General features: G+C 33.3%; 1 protein-coding gene and 1 non-coding gene across 2 annotated transcripts in view; both read left to right on the forward strand.

Annotated features, from left to right (window-relative positions):
• The window catches only part of LOC139890196 (uncharacterized), a 50,486-nt gene that overhangs the window by 13,308 nt on the left and 21,886 nt on the right, over window positions 1-15,292 (forward strand). The window lies entirely within an intron of this gene.
• LOC139894942 (small nucleolar RNA R71) lies at window positions 4,533-4,639 on the forward strand. The gene has a single exon (XR_011775416.1). It is a non-coding gene; the product is annotated as a small nucleolar RNA R71 (small nucleolar RNA).

Here is a 15,292-nt window from a genome sequence, read left to right on the forward strand (position 1 = left end):
TGATTCTTTTATCATGCCATTTCTTCGTTCTTTCTTTATAGATTAACGAATTTTCGTATGCTTCATGTCTTAATTCTTCTAATTCATTTAGTTGACTTAATCGTAGATGTCCGGCTTCCTGTAAATCAAGATTACATGTCTTCAAAGCCCAGAATGCTTTGTGTTCAATTTCTACTGGAAGATGACATGCTTTTCCGTAAACGAGTTTAAAAGGTGTGGTTCCAATTGGAGTTTTGTAGGCTGTTCTAAAAGCCCAGAGTGCATCCTCCAATTTCATGGACCATTCCTCCGGATTTGATCCTACGGTTTTCTCTAGAATACGTTTTAATGCTCGGTTGGTATTTTCAACTTGTCCACTTATTTGTGGATGATAAGCAGTGGAGATTTTATGAGTTACTCCATATCTTTTGAGAACTTTCTCAAGTTGATTATTACAGAAATGAGTACCCCAATCACTTATTAAAGCTTTCGGTGTTCCGAACCTTGCAAAAAGACATTTTAAAAAGTTGACTACAACTCGTGCATCGTTAGTCGGGAGAGCTTGTGCTTCAGCCCATTTAGATACATAATCAATGGTAACGGGAATATAGAGATTATTATGAGATTTTGGAAATGGACCCATAAAGTCAATACCCCAAATGTCAAATACTTCACATACTTGAATGATATTTTGTGGCATTTCATCACGTTGACTTATTTTTCCGGCCCTTTGACAAGCATCACAGGATTTGTAAAGAAGGTGTGCGTCTTTGAAAATTGTAGGCCAATAGAATCCAGCATCGTAAACTTTTCTTGCTGTGAGTTGAGGCCCATAATGCCCTCCTGTTGGTCCTGTGTGACAATGATTTAAGATTTAACTAGCTTCGTCTCCGAATACATATCGACGTATTATTCCATCAGGACAATTTTTAAACAAATGTGGATCTTCCCAGAAATAGTGTTTTATATCACTAAAGAATTTCTTTCGTTTTTGGTATGATAATCCTTTTTCAAGGAATCCACATACTAAGTAGTTTGCATAGTCTGCAAATCATGGAATTTCATTATAATCTATCTTCAATAGATATTCATCAGGAAAGTTGTCTTGTATGGCCGATTCATTTAGAACTTCTAATTCGGGATTTTCAAGACGAGAAAGATGATCAGCGGCGAGATTTTCTGCTCCCTTTTTATTTCGAATTTCAATATTGAACTCTTGTAAGAGTAAGATCCAACGAATTAATCATGGTTTGGCATCTTGTTTCGAAAATAGGTGTCTAAGAGCAGAATGGTAGGTATAGACCACCGTTTTTGCTAGAACGAGATATGAACGAAATTTGTCAAAAGCAAAGACAATAGCAAGGAGTTCTTTTTCAGTAGTTGTGTAATTCGTTTGTGCTCCTTGTAAAGTCTTACTAGCATAATAAATAGGTTGAAATCGTTTTTCAATCCTTTGTCCTAAAACGGCTCCCATTGCAAAATCACTTGCATCGCACATTAGTTCAAATGGTAGATTCCAATTTGGAGTTATCATGATCGGCGCATTAGTGAGTTTCTCTTTAAGAATATTAAAAGATTTGATACATTCATCTGAAAAGATGAATGGAGCATCCTTTTCTAGGAGTTTATTCATAGGAGTGGCAATTTTAGAAAAATCTTTTATGAAACGTCGGTAAAAACCGGCATGCCCTAGAAAACTCCTAACTCCTCTAACATTGATGGGATGTGGAAGTTTAGAAATTACATCTACTTTAGCTCTATCCACTTCAATTCCTTCCTTTGAGATTTTATGTCCAAGAACGATGCCTTCTTTAACCATGAAATGACATTTCTCCCAATTAAGTACTAGATTTGATTGTTCGCATCTAATAAGCATTCGTTCAAGATTAACTAGACATGTTTCAAAAGTATCACCGAAGACTGAAAAGTCATCCATGAAAACTTCCATGCATTCTTCTATCATATCGTGAAAAATCGCCATCATGCACCTTTGAAAGGTTGCAGGGGCATTGCAAAGTCCAAATGGCATGTGTTTGTAAGCAAAAGTACCATAAGGGCACATGAATGTGGTTTTCTCTTGATCCTCGGGTGCTATTGGAATTTGAAAATATCCAGAAAAACCATCAAGAAAACAATAGTAACTATTTCCGGCTAATCTTTCTAACATTTAATCAATGAAAGGTAAGGGAAAGTGATCTTTTCTGGTGGCGTCATTTAATTTTCTATAATCAATACAAACACGCCATCCTGTTACAGTCCTAGTAGGAATAAGCTCATTTTTCTCATTTGTGATGACAGTCATACCACCCTTCTTAGGTACGCATTGAACTGGGCTTACCCATGGACTATCAGAAATTGGATAAATTAAACCTGCATCAAGCAGTTTAATAATTTCTTTCTTAACAACATCTTGCATATTAGGATTTAGTCTTCGTTGGCGTTGCACATACGTTTTATGACCTTCTTCCATAAGGATTTTATGTGTGCAATACAAAGGACTTATTCCTTTAATATCATGAATTTTCTCTGCAATAGCTGGTTTATGAGCTTTTAACACAGAAATGAGTTGAGATTTTTCATTTTCAGTAAGAGAAGACGATATTATTACAGGTAATTCAGATTCACCATGTAAATAAGCGTATTCCAAATGGTTTGGAAGTGGCTTTAATTCTAATGTCGGTGGTTCTTCTATCGATGATTTATATCGATATCTGTCTTCCTCTTTTAGCATTTGAATTTCTTCTGTTGTTGGTTCATATCCATTAACCATAAGTGTAGCTAACATTTCAGTTTCATCAATTGGTTCAGTTCCTTCTCCTAAAGAACATTCTCCTGTTCCTTGTAATTCTGGAAATTCTTCTAACAATTCTGCATGTGATTCTATAGTTTGAATATAATAACATGTATCATCTGCAGATTGCGGTTGTTGCATGGCTCTATCCACTGAAAAGGTAACACTCTCGTCCTCTATACTTAGGGTCAGTTTCTTACCAAACACGTCTATTATTGCTTTGGCCGTGTTTAAGAATGGTCTTCCTAATATGAGAGGTACTCGAGAATATTCTTCCATGTCCAGAATAACAAAATCTACTGGAAATACTAAAGTACCAACTTTAACTAGCATGTTCTCCATTATCCCTCTAGGATATTTTACTGATCTATCTGCTAGTTGTATGCTTATTCGTGTTGGTTTCAATTCTCCAAGGTCTAGTTTAGTGTATAGTGAATACGGCATTAAATTTATACTAGCACCTAAGTCTGCCAATGCTTCTATTGAACTAAGACTACCCAGAAAACATGGAATTGTGAAACTTCCTGGATCTGAAAGTTTTTCTGGTATCTTATTCAGCAGCACTGCAGAACAATTTGCATTTATAGTAACAGCCGAGAGTTCTTCCATTTTCTTTCTATTTGTGATTAGATACAGAAATTTAGCATATCTAGGCATTCCTGAAATCACATCAATGAAAGAAAGATTTACATTTATTTGTTTAAACATATCCAAGAATTTGGATTGCTCAGCTTCAAGTCTCTCTTTTCTCATTTTACTTGGGTAAGGAAGTGGTGGTTGGTATGGTTTAACATAAGGTTTAGCCTTAACTGTGTTATCTTCATTAACCTTTTCAACTACCGGTTCTTTTTCCTTATTTTGTTCAGATTGTGGTTCTTGTGGAGTAGGAATAGCTTCATCAGAAATTACAGGTATTTCAGGTGGTTTAAGTGTAATACCACTTCTTGTAGTAATGGCTTTAGTTGTTTCATTTCGGGGGTTAGCATTTGTATCACTAGGTAGACTTCCCGATTTTTTTTCACCTATTAACCTTGTTAGGTTGCTTACTTCTTGTTCCAGATTTTGAATAGAAGCTTGTTGATTTCTAAATGCTTGAGCATTTTGTTCATTGATTTATTTATGAGATGTTAAAAACTGTGTTTGAGAATCAACTAGCTTTGACATCATGTCTTCTAAATTTGGCTTTTTATCATCGATTTGTGGTGGTTTATTTTGAAAATTAGGTCTTTGCTGATTATAAGTATTATTGGATACTTGTTGATTACTGGGACCTTGTTGGTTGTTGTATGGAATATTTCGGTTATAATTCTGGTTTTGATTGTAGATCGGTCTTGGCGGTTGATAATTATTCTGATAATTATTTCCAGGCCTTTGGTTTATGTATGAAACATTCTCTCTTTGTTCCATTGTTAATTCAATACTGAGACAATCTTTTGTCAAATGTGGTCCTCCACACTGCTCACAACTAATTCGTATTGAGTGAATATCCTTAGTCATCTTTTCCATTCGTCTCTCGACAGCATCTATCTTTGCGAAAATGGAATCTAAGTCATGGCTAGAATCGGCTCTAGCTGCTTTAGATGATCTAACGATATCTTTTTCTTGGTACCACTCATGTGAGTGGGAAGCAGTGTTATCAATAATTTTGTAAGCATCAGTTGCGGTTTTCTTCATAATAGAACCACCAGCTACTATATCGATGTCTTTTCTTGTAGTGATGTCGCATCCTTGGTAGAATATTTGTACTATTTGACAGATGTCTAAACCATGTTGCGGACATCCTCTCAATAACTTTCCAAATCTTGTCCATGCTTCATATAAAGTTTCATTTGGCTTTTGTGTGAACGTAACAATTTCTCCTTGAAGTCTCACGGCTTTAGATGCAGGAAAGAATTGTTTAAGAAAATTTTCAACTAAAACATCCCATGTATCAATCGCCCCTTCAGGTAACGATTCCAACCAATCTTTGGCTTCTCCCTTTAAAGTCCAGGGAAATAACATGAGATATATCTGTTCATCCTCCACTTCTCTTATTTTAAATAGAGTGTAGATCCTATTAAATGTACGAAGATGTTCATTTGGATCTTCCTTCGGCGCACCACTAAATTGGCATTGATTAGTTACCATGTGTAGGATTTGTCCTTTGATTTCATAATCTGGCGCATTAATGTCAGGTTGAGTAATTGCGTGACCTTGGCCAGTGCGTTTAGCTCGCATTCGGTCTTCCATACTTAGAGGTTCCAGATTTTCCATGATTGAATTTGTTGAATCTGAATCACTAGAGGATTCTGATTTAATGGTTGGTTCCTCTATAATCTATGTTTGAATGATTGGTGGTTCCGGAGGGAAGATTAATGGTTCAGGATCTATGAATTGTCCCTGAATATTCTCCGGATTCTCAATTGTGAGGTCGGGTTCAAAAAATGGATTATCGAAAATTTGAATTGGAGTACTTGGTCGACTGGATGACGATTCTAAAGAAAAATCAACGGCGACAATATTTGCTAGATGTCTTGATCGAGTTACAGGTGGTGAACGTACAAAAGGTGGTGAACGTTTTGCTCGGTGCATTCACTGAATATCCTATTAGTTATAAAAATAAGAAAAATTATATAAGTTATCAAATTAATAGACTTTTCTGATTTTGCCTACGTTTCGAATAGCCAAAATATGCAGCAGAGGGGCAGGATTCGTTTGGTCTCAATATAATTGAGTACTGTTTGGCTCCAATAACCAGGTCCACGTACAAATCCAACTATTACTACGAACCAGAAAATTTTGATGTCTATCAATTTAACCACTTAAAATAATTTTTCGTTTTGAAATTTTAGAGAAGAAATAGAAAAAAAATCTATGTCCTAAAAACTAGAGCGTCGAGAAATAAGAAAGAAAAAGAGCGCATCGAAAAACGTCGAAAAATAAAAGGTCGAAAAATAAAAAGAACGTAGCGCGTCGAAACTTAAAAAGGAACTAAAAACTAAGAATTAAAATTTACGTATAAAGATATTAAAGCTTAGAGAAATATTATATCCCAAAACGGCAATAACTTAAAAAGTACTTAAATATTAAAAACGGCGTCGCAAAAATTCTAAAGCACCTAAATCTTAGTCTAAAGAAAAAGCACTTAAGGGATTTTACGGCAAAGCCTAAAAATCTAGAAGTAAAAATAATTATGGCAAAAACTATATCTTAAAACTAAATACGAGCGAAAAATACAAATATTACGCTAAAACGAATAAAAAGAAATAAAATATAAAAATATACTTAAAGTTGTAAAAAGTACAATTTTTATAAAAATATTATTTTTATATTATTTATTTAATAAAACTATTAATTTTGTAATTTAATTAAATTAATTAAACTTAAAATACAAATTAAATAAAAACTAAATTAACTAATTAATTAATCTAACCCTAATTAGGGTTTAAATTAAATAATAATAATAATTATTAACCCTAAACTGGCGGCTGAGGTTACCAGACCTGTCAACTCACCTCATGCGATCGCATGAGGTGTTAGTTGGTTTTCCATGCGATCGCATGGACTCGGGTACCAGGCCTGGATATGGGCTGCTACAGTGATCGGGCCGAATGTTTTTTTTTCTTTTCTTTTTTTTCTGATTTATATATTTATATAATATAATATATTTATATAAATTAAATAAAACTTATATTTTTACAAAATAAAAATAGAAATAGAGAAAATTTATAAAACTTATATATTTAACAAACTATTAAAAATATATAATTTTTATTTTTCTTTTTATATTTTTGAATATTTAAAACGTATTTTTACAAAAGCGTATTTTTATAAAAGTAAACTAAAAATAAATAATTTTTTTATATATATAGCGTTACGCTTCCGGCGTTTATGCAAGAAAGTCCCCGGCAGCGGTGCCAAAAATACTTGATGTGTGCGAGGTGTACTAGGAAATAGTATTAATTTTACAAGGAAATACTATTAAATACGATACAATTTTACACAAGATATTTATTTATTTATAGAATGGATATACCTAAACCTTGCTACAACACTTATAGGCAGTGTACTTAATCGTACAGTAGTGTAGTTTTTAGTAAGTCCGGTTCGTTCCACAGGGAAAATTAAACAAGCTTAACGCTATATTAGTTTTAACTTATAAAAATACAAATATATATATAAGTAATATTATTATTATAAAAAGGGAGTTTTTACCGTTTAATGACCGGTTTGTCGATTTTAAAACTTTAGTCGCAGTTAAAACCTAATGTTAAATATTAAAAATAAATACAACTTAATTTAAAGCGTAAAGTAAATAACGATAATGAAATTGCGATAAATAAAAGTGCGATAAATTAAAATTGCGATAATTAAAGAGTACGATAATTAAAAGTGCAATTAAATACAAAGACAATAAATAAAAGTGCGATAATTAGAAGTGCAATTAAATATGAAAATAAAGGAGTTATGCTTATTTAAACTTCCGTAATCATGATGTTTGACGTGTTGTTTTTAGTTTATTCCCATGGATTAATTGTCCTTTGTCCTGAATTATTCGATATGTCCATACGGATTTGTCCATAATAGTCCATCAGTCATAATCATAAAGTGCGAAAGTCTTCGTCAAATTATTCTTATTCCCGAAGTCAAATATTCCAACTAATTGGGGATTCGAATTGTAACAAGGTCTTAATACTTTGTTTAATGAATACACCAGGTTATCGACTGCGTGTAAACCAAAGTTTTACTACTTTGTTAACAATTACACCAATTACCCTTGAATGTAATCCACCCCTATTTCAACAAGTCTATTAACTATTAATCCAGTTCCGTGTCCGATAAAATGAACAATTATTGGTATTTATAGATATCCCGCCCACCGTACCCAGTCAAGCGTATGTGGTTATATATAAATACGTCAAATTATAAGTCTATATATTAAATTAACGAGGTATCATTTAGTTAATATAAAACCTATTAATAGCCCATAGTCTAATTTCCACAAGTGTCGTTCTTTTGTCCAAACCCCAATTATGGTACAAAGCCCAATTACCCAATTTTAATATTTAGTCCGACATCACGATTACTTCGGCATTAAATAAGCATAATAATAACTTAGCTACGAGACATTAATTTAAAAATAACATTAACCATAACTTACAGTGATTAAAAATAGCGTAGCGTTACACAGACAGAATTTCGACTTATACCCTTACAACATTCGCTAACATACCGTTATTATTAGAATTTAAAATTAAAATTAAAATATATATATATATATATATACGTTTATAGATAGAGAGATGGATATATGGTAAAAGATCAACCAAAACTGCGAAATTTATAGGGTGTCGCCTGGATTTCAGGGCCATGCGATCGCATGGTTTTTGTTCTTCCAGGCCATGCGATCGCATGGCCAGCTGGGAGAGCTCAAAAGTCTTTAAAAACGTGGGCTGCTTATTTATTTATTATATAATATAATATATATAATTAAATATAATTATATATATATTATATTATATTCTTGTACTCCGTTGACTTGTAATTTTAGCTCCGTTGCGTCACGCGTTGATAGTTGGTTCATGTCTCGGTTTCGGATTTTCGAACGTCCTTGCGTACAATTTAATATTTTGTATTTTACGTTTCGCGTCTTGTACTCTTGTAATTTTGAGACGTTTCTCATCAATAATTTGAACCATTTTGATTATACTTTGTACTTTTGAGCTTTTTGGTCGTTTGCGTCTTCAATTCGTCGAATCTGTCTTTTGTCTTCACCTTTTATTATTTAAACGAATATCATTTGTAAATAGAACAATTGCAACTAAAAGCTTGTCTTTCTTGAGGGATAATGCTATGAAATATGTGTTCATTTTTAGCATTATCAGCTTTATCTACATATACTTAGAGATCATGAGCAAGAGAGATTGTACTTAATTAGTAAAATCATAATGTAAAATTTATATTTATCATTTATATCTTTAAGTTTACTTTGTGAGACACTTCCTTCAAGGGTCAAGGAAGTTAAATAGTTCTTATGATAGAAAACATCATCTTACTTAGTGATTCAACTTCCTTAAAGGGATCTAGGAAGTTGATTAACTCCATTGGGATTTAATGCTTGTCCAAGGTGACGAAAAGTTTGATCTAAGTAAGCTTGATTATTTATAAGTGTGAAAAAGATCAAGTTGGTGTGATCTATTGAAGAACTATGAGTGATTCATTTAGGAGATTTGATCTTGTGATAGGAACATCATATTATCTAATGATCATTCTTCCTTAAAGGTGTGTTACGAAGTTGTTCATATTTCCATTGGGAAATTGATGCTTGTACAAGGTGAAGACAAGTGTAAACTAGGAATAGTGTTGGTGTGGCTTAATGAAGATAATTTGCATTAACAAACACGAACGCTTCCATACTTAAAACTTATGTTTTAATTGTTAAAGATTTTGAAAAAGTTTTAAGAAACCATTAAGTAACTATTCACCCCCCTCTGGTTACTTACATTCTTTGCTAAGTTGTATATTCCATGTGTCAACATTTGTTGTCATGTCATCTTTTTGGTCATCTTCTCCGATCAAAACTCTGACTAAATTTCTGTTCACATTTTTCGATCACAAATCTCAATATTATATATTTATTGGAAAATTGTGTGGACTTTTAAATTTTATAAACACAGCGGAACGATAAAATTTAATATATTTTCATTCATTAATAAACATCTTTTATTAACATTAAAATAAACATCATTTATTTTAATATAAACTTTCACACGATTAACGGTTCACAACAAGATCCAATTACACCATTAATAACTGTCAATTAATTAAATCACAAAGTAGAGTTTGGATATACCTTTAGCGAGCGATTTAAGAACAGTAGAAACTGTTGTCCACGTCTAGGTTGAAACATATATTCAAATTGTATGAATATCTCTATGGTGATCCACACAGCACCTCAAATAACACCAATAGGATACTAGTCCTCACAACTCAAAATAATATATCATATTATTTGATGCTCAAAAGGTAAAAGACTAAAAAAAACTATTTCTTTCTCTTCTGTTCGTTGACTCCACTTTAACCAAAAAGGTTGAAAACCTTATTCTTTTAATTTTTTCTTCCACCTCAAGAAACAAAAAGCAGAAGACAACAACTTTTGTTTGATGTTTCATAAAACAAAATAAAGAAAAATATGTTTTATTTTGATTCGACGTAGGTAACTAAAAACGAGAGATGGCGGCAACCTTTTATTTATTTTCTTGTTTTTCCGAACACCAAAAGGAACCATTTATTTGAATTATAAAATCCTCTTGAAAATAAAAAAGCAATTATCATGTATATATATTCTTTTTGCTGTCAAAACATCTCAAAGGGAGTAATCCCTTTTCGGTTTCTCTTGTCCAATAAGCTAAAAGAAAAGCCCATCTTGTTTTAATTCCGTAACTTATTATTATTAGAAAACATAAACTAAATTTAAATGAGCCCATTTAATATTTGGTGGTTCAGCGACCCATTGAGCATTTTATATCTGATTAAATCATATTTAATAGAATTATAGGTTATAATTATATATCCACAATATATAATAATTGGTGTCTAAATGCTAAAGTGTGTGACCCCATAGGCCTGTATATAAGCGGTAGTATAGATTTATGTTATGACGTGCACACTAAACTTACAAACTCCCACTTGTGCATGACATAACATCTAGAAAACTATACAGACATATATTGGCGTTTAGCAACACGTCAATGCTCCCGAAAATATACAAGTGTTTGTTTCAGCTAAACGAACTATCATTATTAAAAATGATTTAATGATTGAGTATCTATTGTCCCTTTATTACCGATACCAAGTTGACATGAGACATAGATCTAGTCATTCTCATTTGTCAACTAATTCTGTTTCTCGATCTTGAAAGACTGAATGCGATCACCAAGTTAAAATTGAATAATAATCAATATAGCTTGGACACGACCGTGTAAATATCCATTCACTTTCATCGAGGGGCCCAGTGGTATCATACTCTCACATTGAGGAATAAATCCTATTATGCGTTCGTCATGTACTTCACATCATACCCAATGATGGCCTTTATAACTACCTTGTTCAGGATAGCATTTGACCATATCAAAGTATAATATGTCATACAATCGAAAACCAACATATACATCTCAGGTCTAAGGACACAAAGACATATCCATTATGAGATTCACTATTGACGACGATCCATGTAGTGACATCTCATGATTTGGTCATTCCAATATTCATCATCAATGAATACATATGAATTTTAGCCTCAACTAGTTAACTATTCACCATTAGTGAATAAAACTAAATTTCATAATAATCTTAATTCATGTTACTCCCATAACATGATCGATTATGAAGATTTAGAATAATCAACAATTATTCATGAATTAAACATGCTAATATAGAACACAGTGTTATAAATGAAAACAACTATACCGAGTATCTCAATTCATTAAGATAAAACCGCTTAATGTTCCAGAAATATCCAAATACTAAATTACAGATGAAAAAGATCAGTAGCATAACGAAGTCCAATATTACTAGCATGATCATCATGCCTGTTGTGTATCAAGGGCTTCGTGAACAGGTCAGCCACGATATCACCTGTATGAACCTTAGGATTACTAATTTCATTCCTCTCAACGACACGAATGTAGTCAAACTTTCAAAGAATGTGTCAGATACTTTTATGTACATGCAGTGTTGTAAATCTCGGAATTTCTCGGCGAGATCTCGGGGAGATCTCGGTTTGAAAAGTCAGGCGAGAATATTTTCACATCTCGCTGAGATTTCTCGGTCAACGGGTAAAATCTCGGTCAACACCACGATTTCTCGGATTATGTCGCTCATTTCTAGGACTTTCTCGCAATTTCTCGGACCTTCTCGTAATTTCTCGGATTTGTTTCATAATTTCTCAGATTTTCTCATAATTTCTCGCTCATTTCTTAGATTTTATCATAAAAACTCGTAGAAATTTATATAAATATACATATATTATATATATTTATATTAAGAAACTAAAAAGTCAACACAAGTCAACGTCCGAGATCTCCCCGAGATTTTTCCGAGATGCCGGGATCTCCTACAAAACGTCCAAACGAGATCTCCCCGAGATCCGAGTTCTCCAACCTTGTGTACATGTAATTCTTTCGAAAGTATATTAACACTCGAAATATCACATTACGCCTTTTATAGAAGATAAAATGTTAGGTACTACTCTGAGTTTTGAAACAAACTTCTTATCCTGACAGCTTCCTGAGCAGCTTCTCAGGCAGCAGTGTATTCTGATTTTGTTGTAGATTGTGCAACAGTGCTCTGCTTTGAGCTCTTCCAATCAACTATCTTATCCATCATGACAAAGACATAGCCTGAGTGGGATCGAGAATCATCTCGATCAGTTCGGAAAGTAGCATCTGTATAATATTTAATACTCAACTCTTCTTCCAAACCACCGTAAACCAAGAACATATCTTTAGTACTCTGCAAATACTTAAGAATATTTTTAACAACAATCCAATGTTCTCAACCTAGATTTTGTTGATAATGACTCGTCAAACTCAAATATAACGAGACATTTTAGTACATAACATGGCATACATAATGGATCTTATAGCCAAAGCATATGGGATACATTTCATTCATCTTATCTCATCATGTGTGATAAGACTCTTGAGACTTGCTCAAGGTTATGCCTTTTTGCACAGGCAATGCTCTAAGGTTGGAGTAATGCATGCTAAATCTCTGCAAGATAAGATATGTACATTAATTCAAACTAATAAGCCATTTGAATCTATTTATATAGATCATGATTCCAAGTATATAAATAGCTTCTCCAAGATCCTTTATGGAAAAACATTTTTCAAGCTAAGACTTGACATCTTGCAAGTTGAAATGTTATTTTCAGTAAGCAGTATGTCATCAACATACAAGATCAAGAAGACTACTTTGCTCCCACTAGATTTAATGTAAACACAGAGCTCATCTACTAGATCTATGAAGTGCAGGTGCAACACGTTCTGCCTCACCAACAATGTGCTTAGTTTCAACGTGTGGATAGCTAGTGCTTACAGAAGGTATGTTACTTTATGGTTCTTGAATTTCTTCAAGATCTACTTTACTCTCACTAAATTCTTGTAAGAGAAGATCTCTTTAAAAGAACTCAGTAGACCGAGTAGAAAACACGTTATTTTCATATTGGTAATAAAAGTAGTAACCCATTATTTTCTTTGGGTATCCCACAAGGTGCAATTTGATACTTTTGAGTTCTAATTTGTTTGAAGTGTCATGTTTCACATACGCTTCACAACCCCAGACATTCAAATAAGACAACTTGGGACTCTTACCATGCCATAGATCATATTTTGTCTTTTATACCTTCTTGGTTGGAACCATAATGAGTATGCCTGCAGCAGACTCAAATTCATATCCCAAAAAGACTGTGATAGGGTAGTTAGACTCATCATAGATCAAAACCATATCAAGTAACGTTCGATCCCTCTGCTCAAACACACCATTGTGTTGTGGTGTGTAAGGTCAAGTGAATTGTAAGACAATCCCACAATTCTACAGGTGGTCCAAAACTCTTGACTCATATATTCACTTTCTCCATCTGAGTGAAGTGATTTAATGGTCTTTCCAAGCTGACTCTTTACTTCATTTTGGAAGACTTTTGAACATTTCAAAAACTTCATGTTTATGTTTCAGCAAGTAAAACATGACCATATCTACTATAACCATCAGTAATTGTAACGAAGTAAGACTTACCATTTCTAGACATTGTCCTAAAAGGACCACATACATCAGTATGTATTAGTCCTAAAATATTTTTAACTCTTTCATCTAAACCGGAGAAATGAGCCTTTGTCATCTTCCATATTAACCTGACTCGCATACATCAAATGACTTATAGCTAGATGATACCAAAAATCCATTAGAATGGAATTTTGAAATGCATTGTTTATATGACCAAGATGACAATGTCATAGATAGGTTTTATTCAAGTTTTGCTTGAATTGTTTGGCGGTACAGGTATACACAGAATTTATCATTTGAAATCACACCATGTATATCAATTTCAAAAACACCATCACATGGTAGGGGTTAAGATAAAAAAAATATTATCCTTAGAAACTGAAAAACTAAAGTGCGTAAATGCAAGTTCAAAATCAACATCTTTCAAACTATATTGCTCCTAATACTAGGAGCATAATAACATTATTCTAAGAAAACAATAAGACAACTTGAAAGAGTAAGCTCATAGTGACCAATGGCTTTATCCAAAGCTTGATACCCATTGCCCACTGCGCATATCCAGTGTGCATTTCTTCAGTCTATTACTTTTTTCTCATTCCCTTCATATTGTTACAGGTGTGAAGGTCACAACCGGTTAATAAAGATCCAGGAATCACTAGAAGAAGTATATAACTGTATATGAAATATACCTTAGTTTGCTAGTCTTACCAGCATTGCCTTTTCTCAGCTCAGATTGGTAGATAGGACAACTTCCTTCTCCAATTGTCAACCTTTTCACAATGGAAACATTCAGCGTCTTTTGTTGGGCTTTTCATATTGGAAGGTGGAATATTTTTTCTGGCAAATGATTTGTCACTTCATTCAACAAAGTATTCGGCTTATTCTTTTTCACCCTTTCATCCTACTTCTCCTACTCATCGAACAACTTCCGAAAAGCATTTTGCTGAGCAGCAGGAGCTGCGCAAATAGGAGGATCAGATAAGGGTTCTAATTTTATTCAACTTCCATTTATGCTTGAGAATAGTTCTCAGGTTGCAGTGCCAGTCTAGGAAGTTTGAACATTGAGTTTATCCTTCTCCAACAAAGAAGGAAGTGTGCTTTGGTTTACGTTCTGATAATTTGACATCTACAACATATATAAGTTTCAATTTAGTATTTTTGATATTGTGCTTTAATAAATTAACTACCCAAGTTTTTCAAATTTTTAAAAACAATTAATTTACGAGAGCCTAAGATCCACATAGAGGTTCCATAGCCACATCTGTTGATCAGCTAGCAGTTATGGAGTCTATTGGTAGGTAGCGGGTACCAATTGCATTACAAGTGCAACTCTTAGATCTTTATGGGACCTAGAGATATATGTAGTCCAACGAACCACTATTATCTACTGACATGTTTGTCCCATCCTTGCCTCGAACTCGAGTCTCACCGTGAATACGATTAAGTCGTCAAATTTGAAAACAGTGGAAATTTACGCTAGTCTCACTAGATCGAAAAATCCACCTCGTGGCTATAATTCAACCTAGTCTCGCTAGATCAGAAAAATAACGAGGAGTGTTTACAAGCTCATTGGATGGCATGACTTAAATTTGACGGGTGTTTTTGAAAAAGTTTGTGTAAACGAATAATGCATGCACACAAGATTCGCTACACTATTAGTTAAAAAAACATTTTAACCAATTGTATATGTCGATTATGTTGTGCGTCTAAATTGTTATCTAATTTATAGCATATAAAAATAACAAATACAAAAACGTG

This window comes from Rutidosis leptorrhynchoides, chromosome 2, assembly GCF_046630445.1.
Source record: "Rutidosis leptorrhynchoides isolate AG116_Rl617_1_P2 chromosome 2, CSIRO_AGI_Rlap_v1, whole genome shotgun sequence".
Taxonomy (NCBI): Eukaryota; Viridiplantae; Streptophyta; class Magnoliopsida; order Asterales; family Asteraceae; genus Rutidosis; species Rutidosis leptorrhynchoides.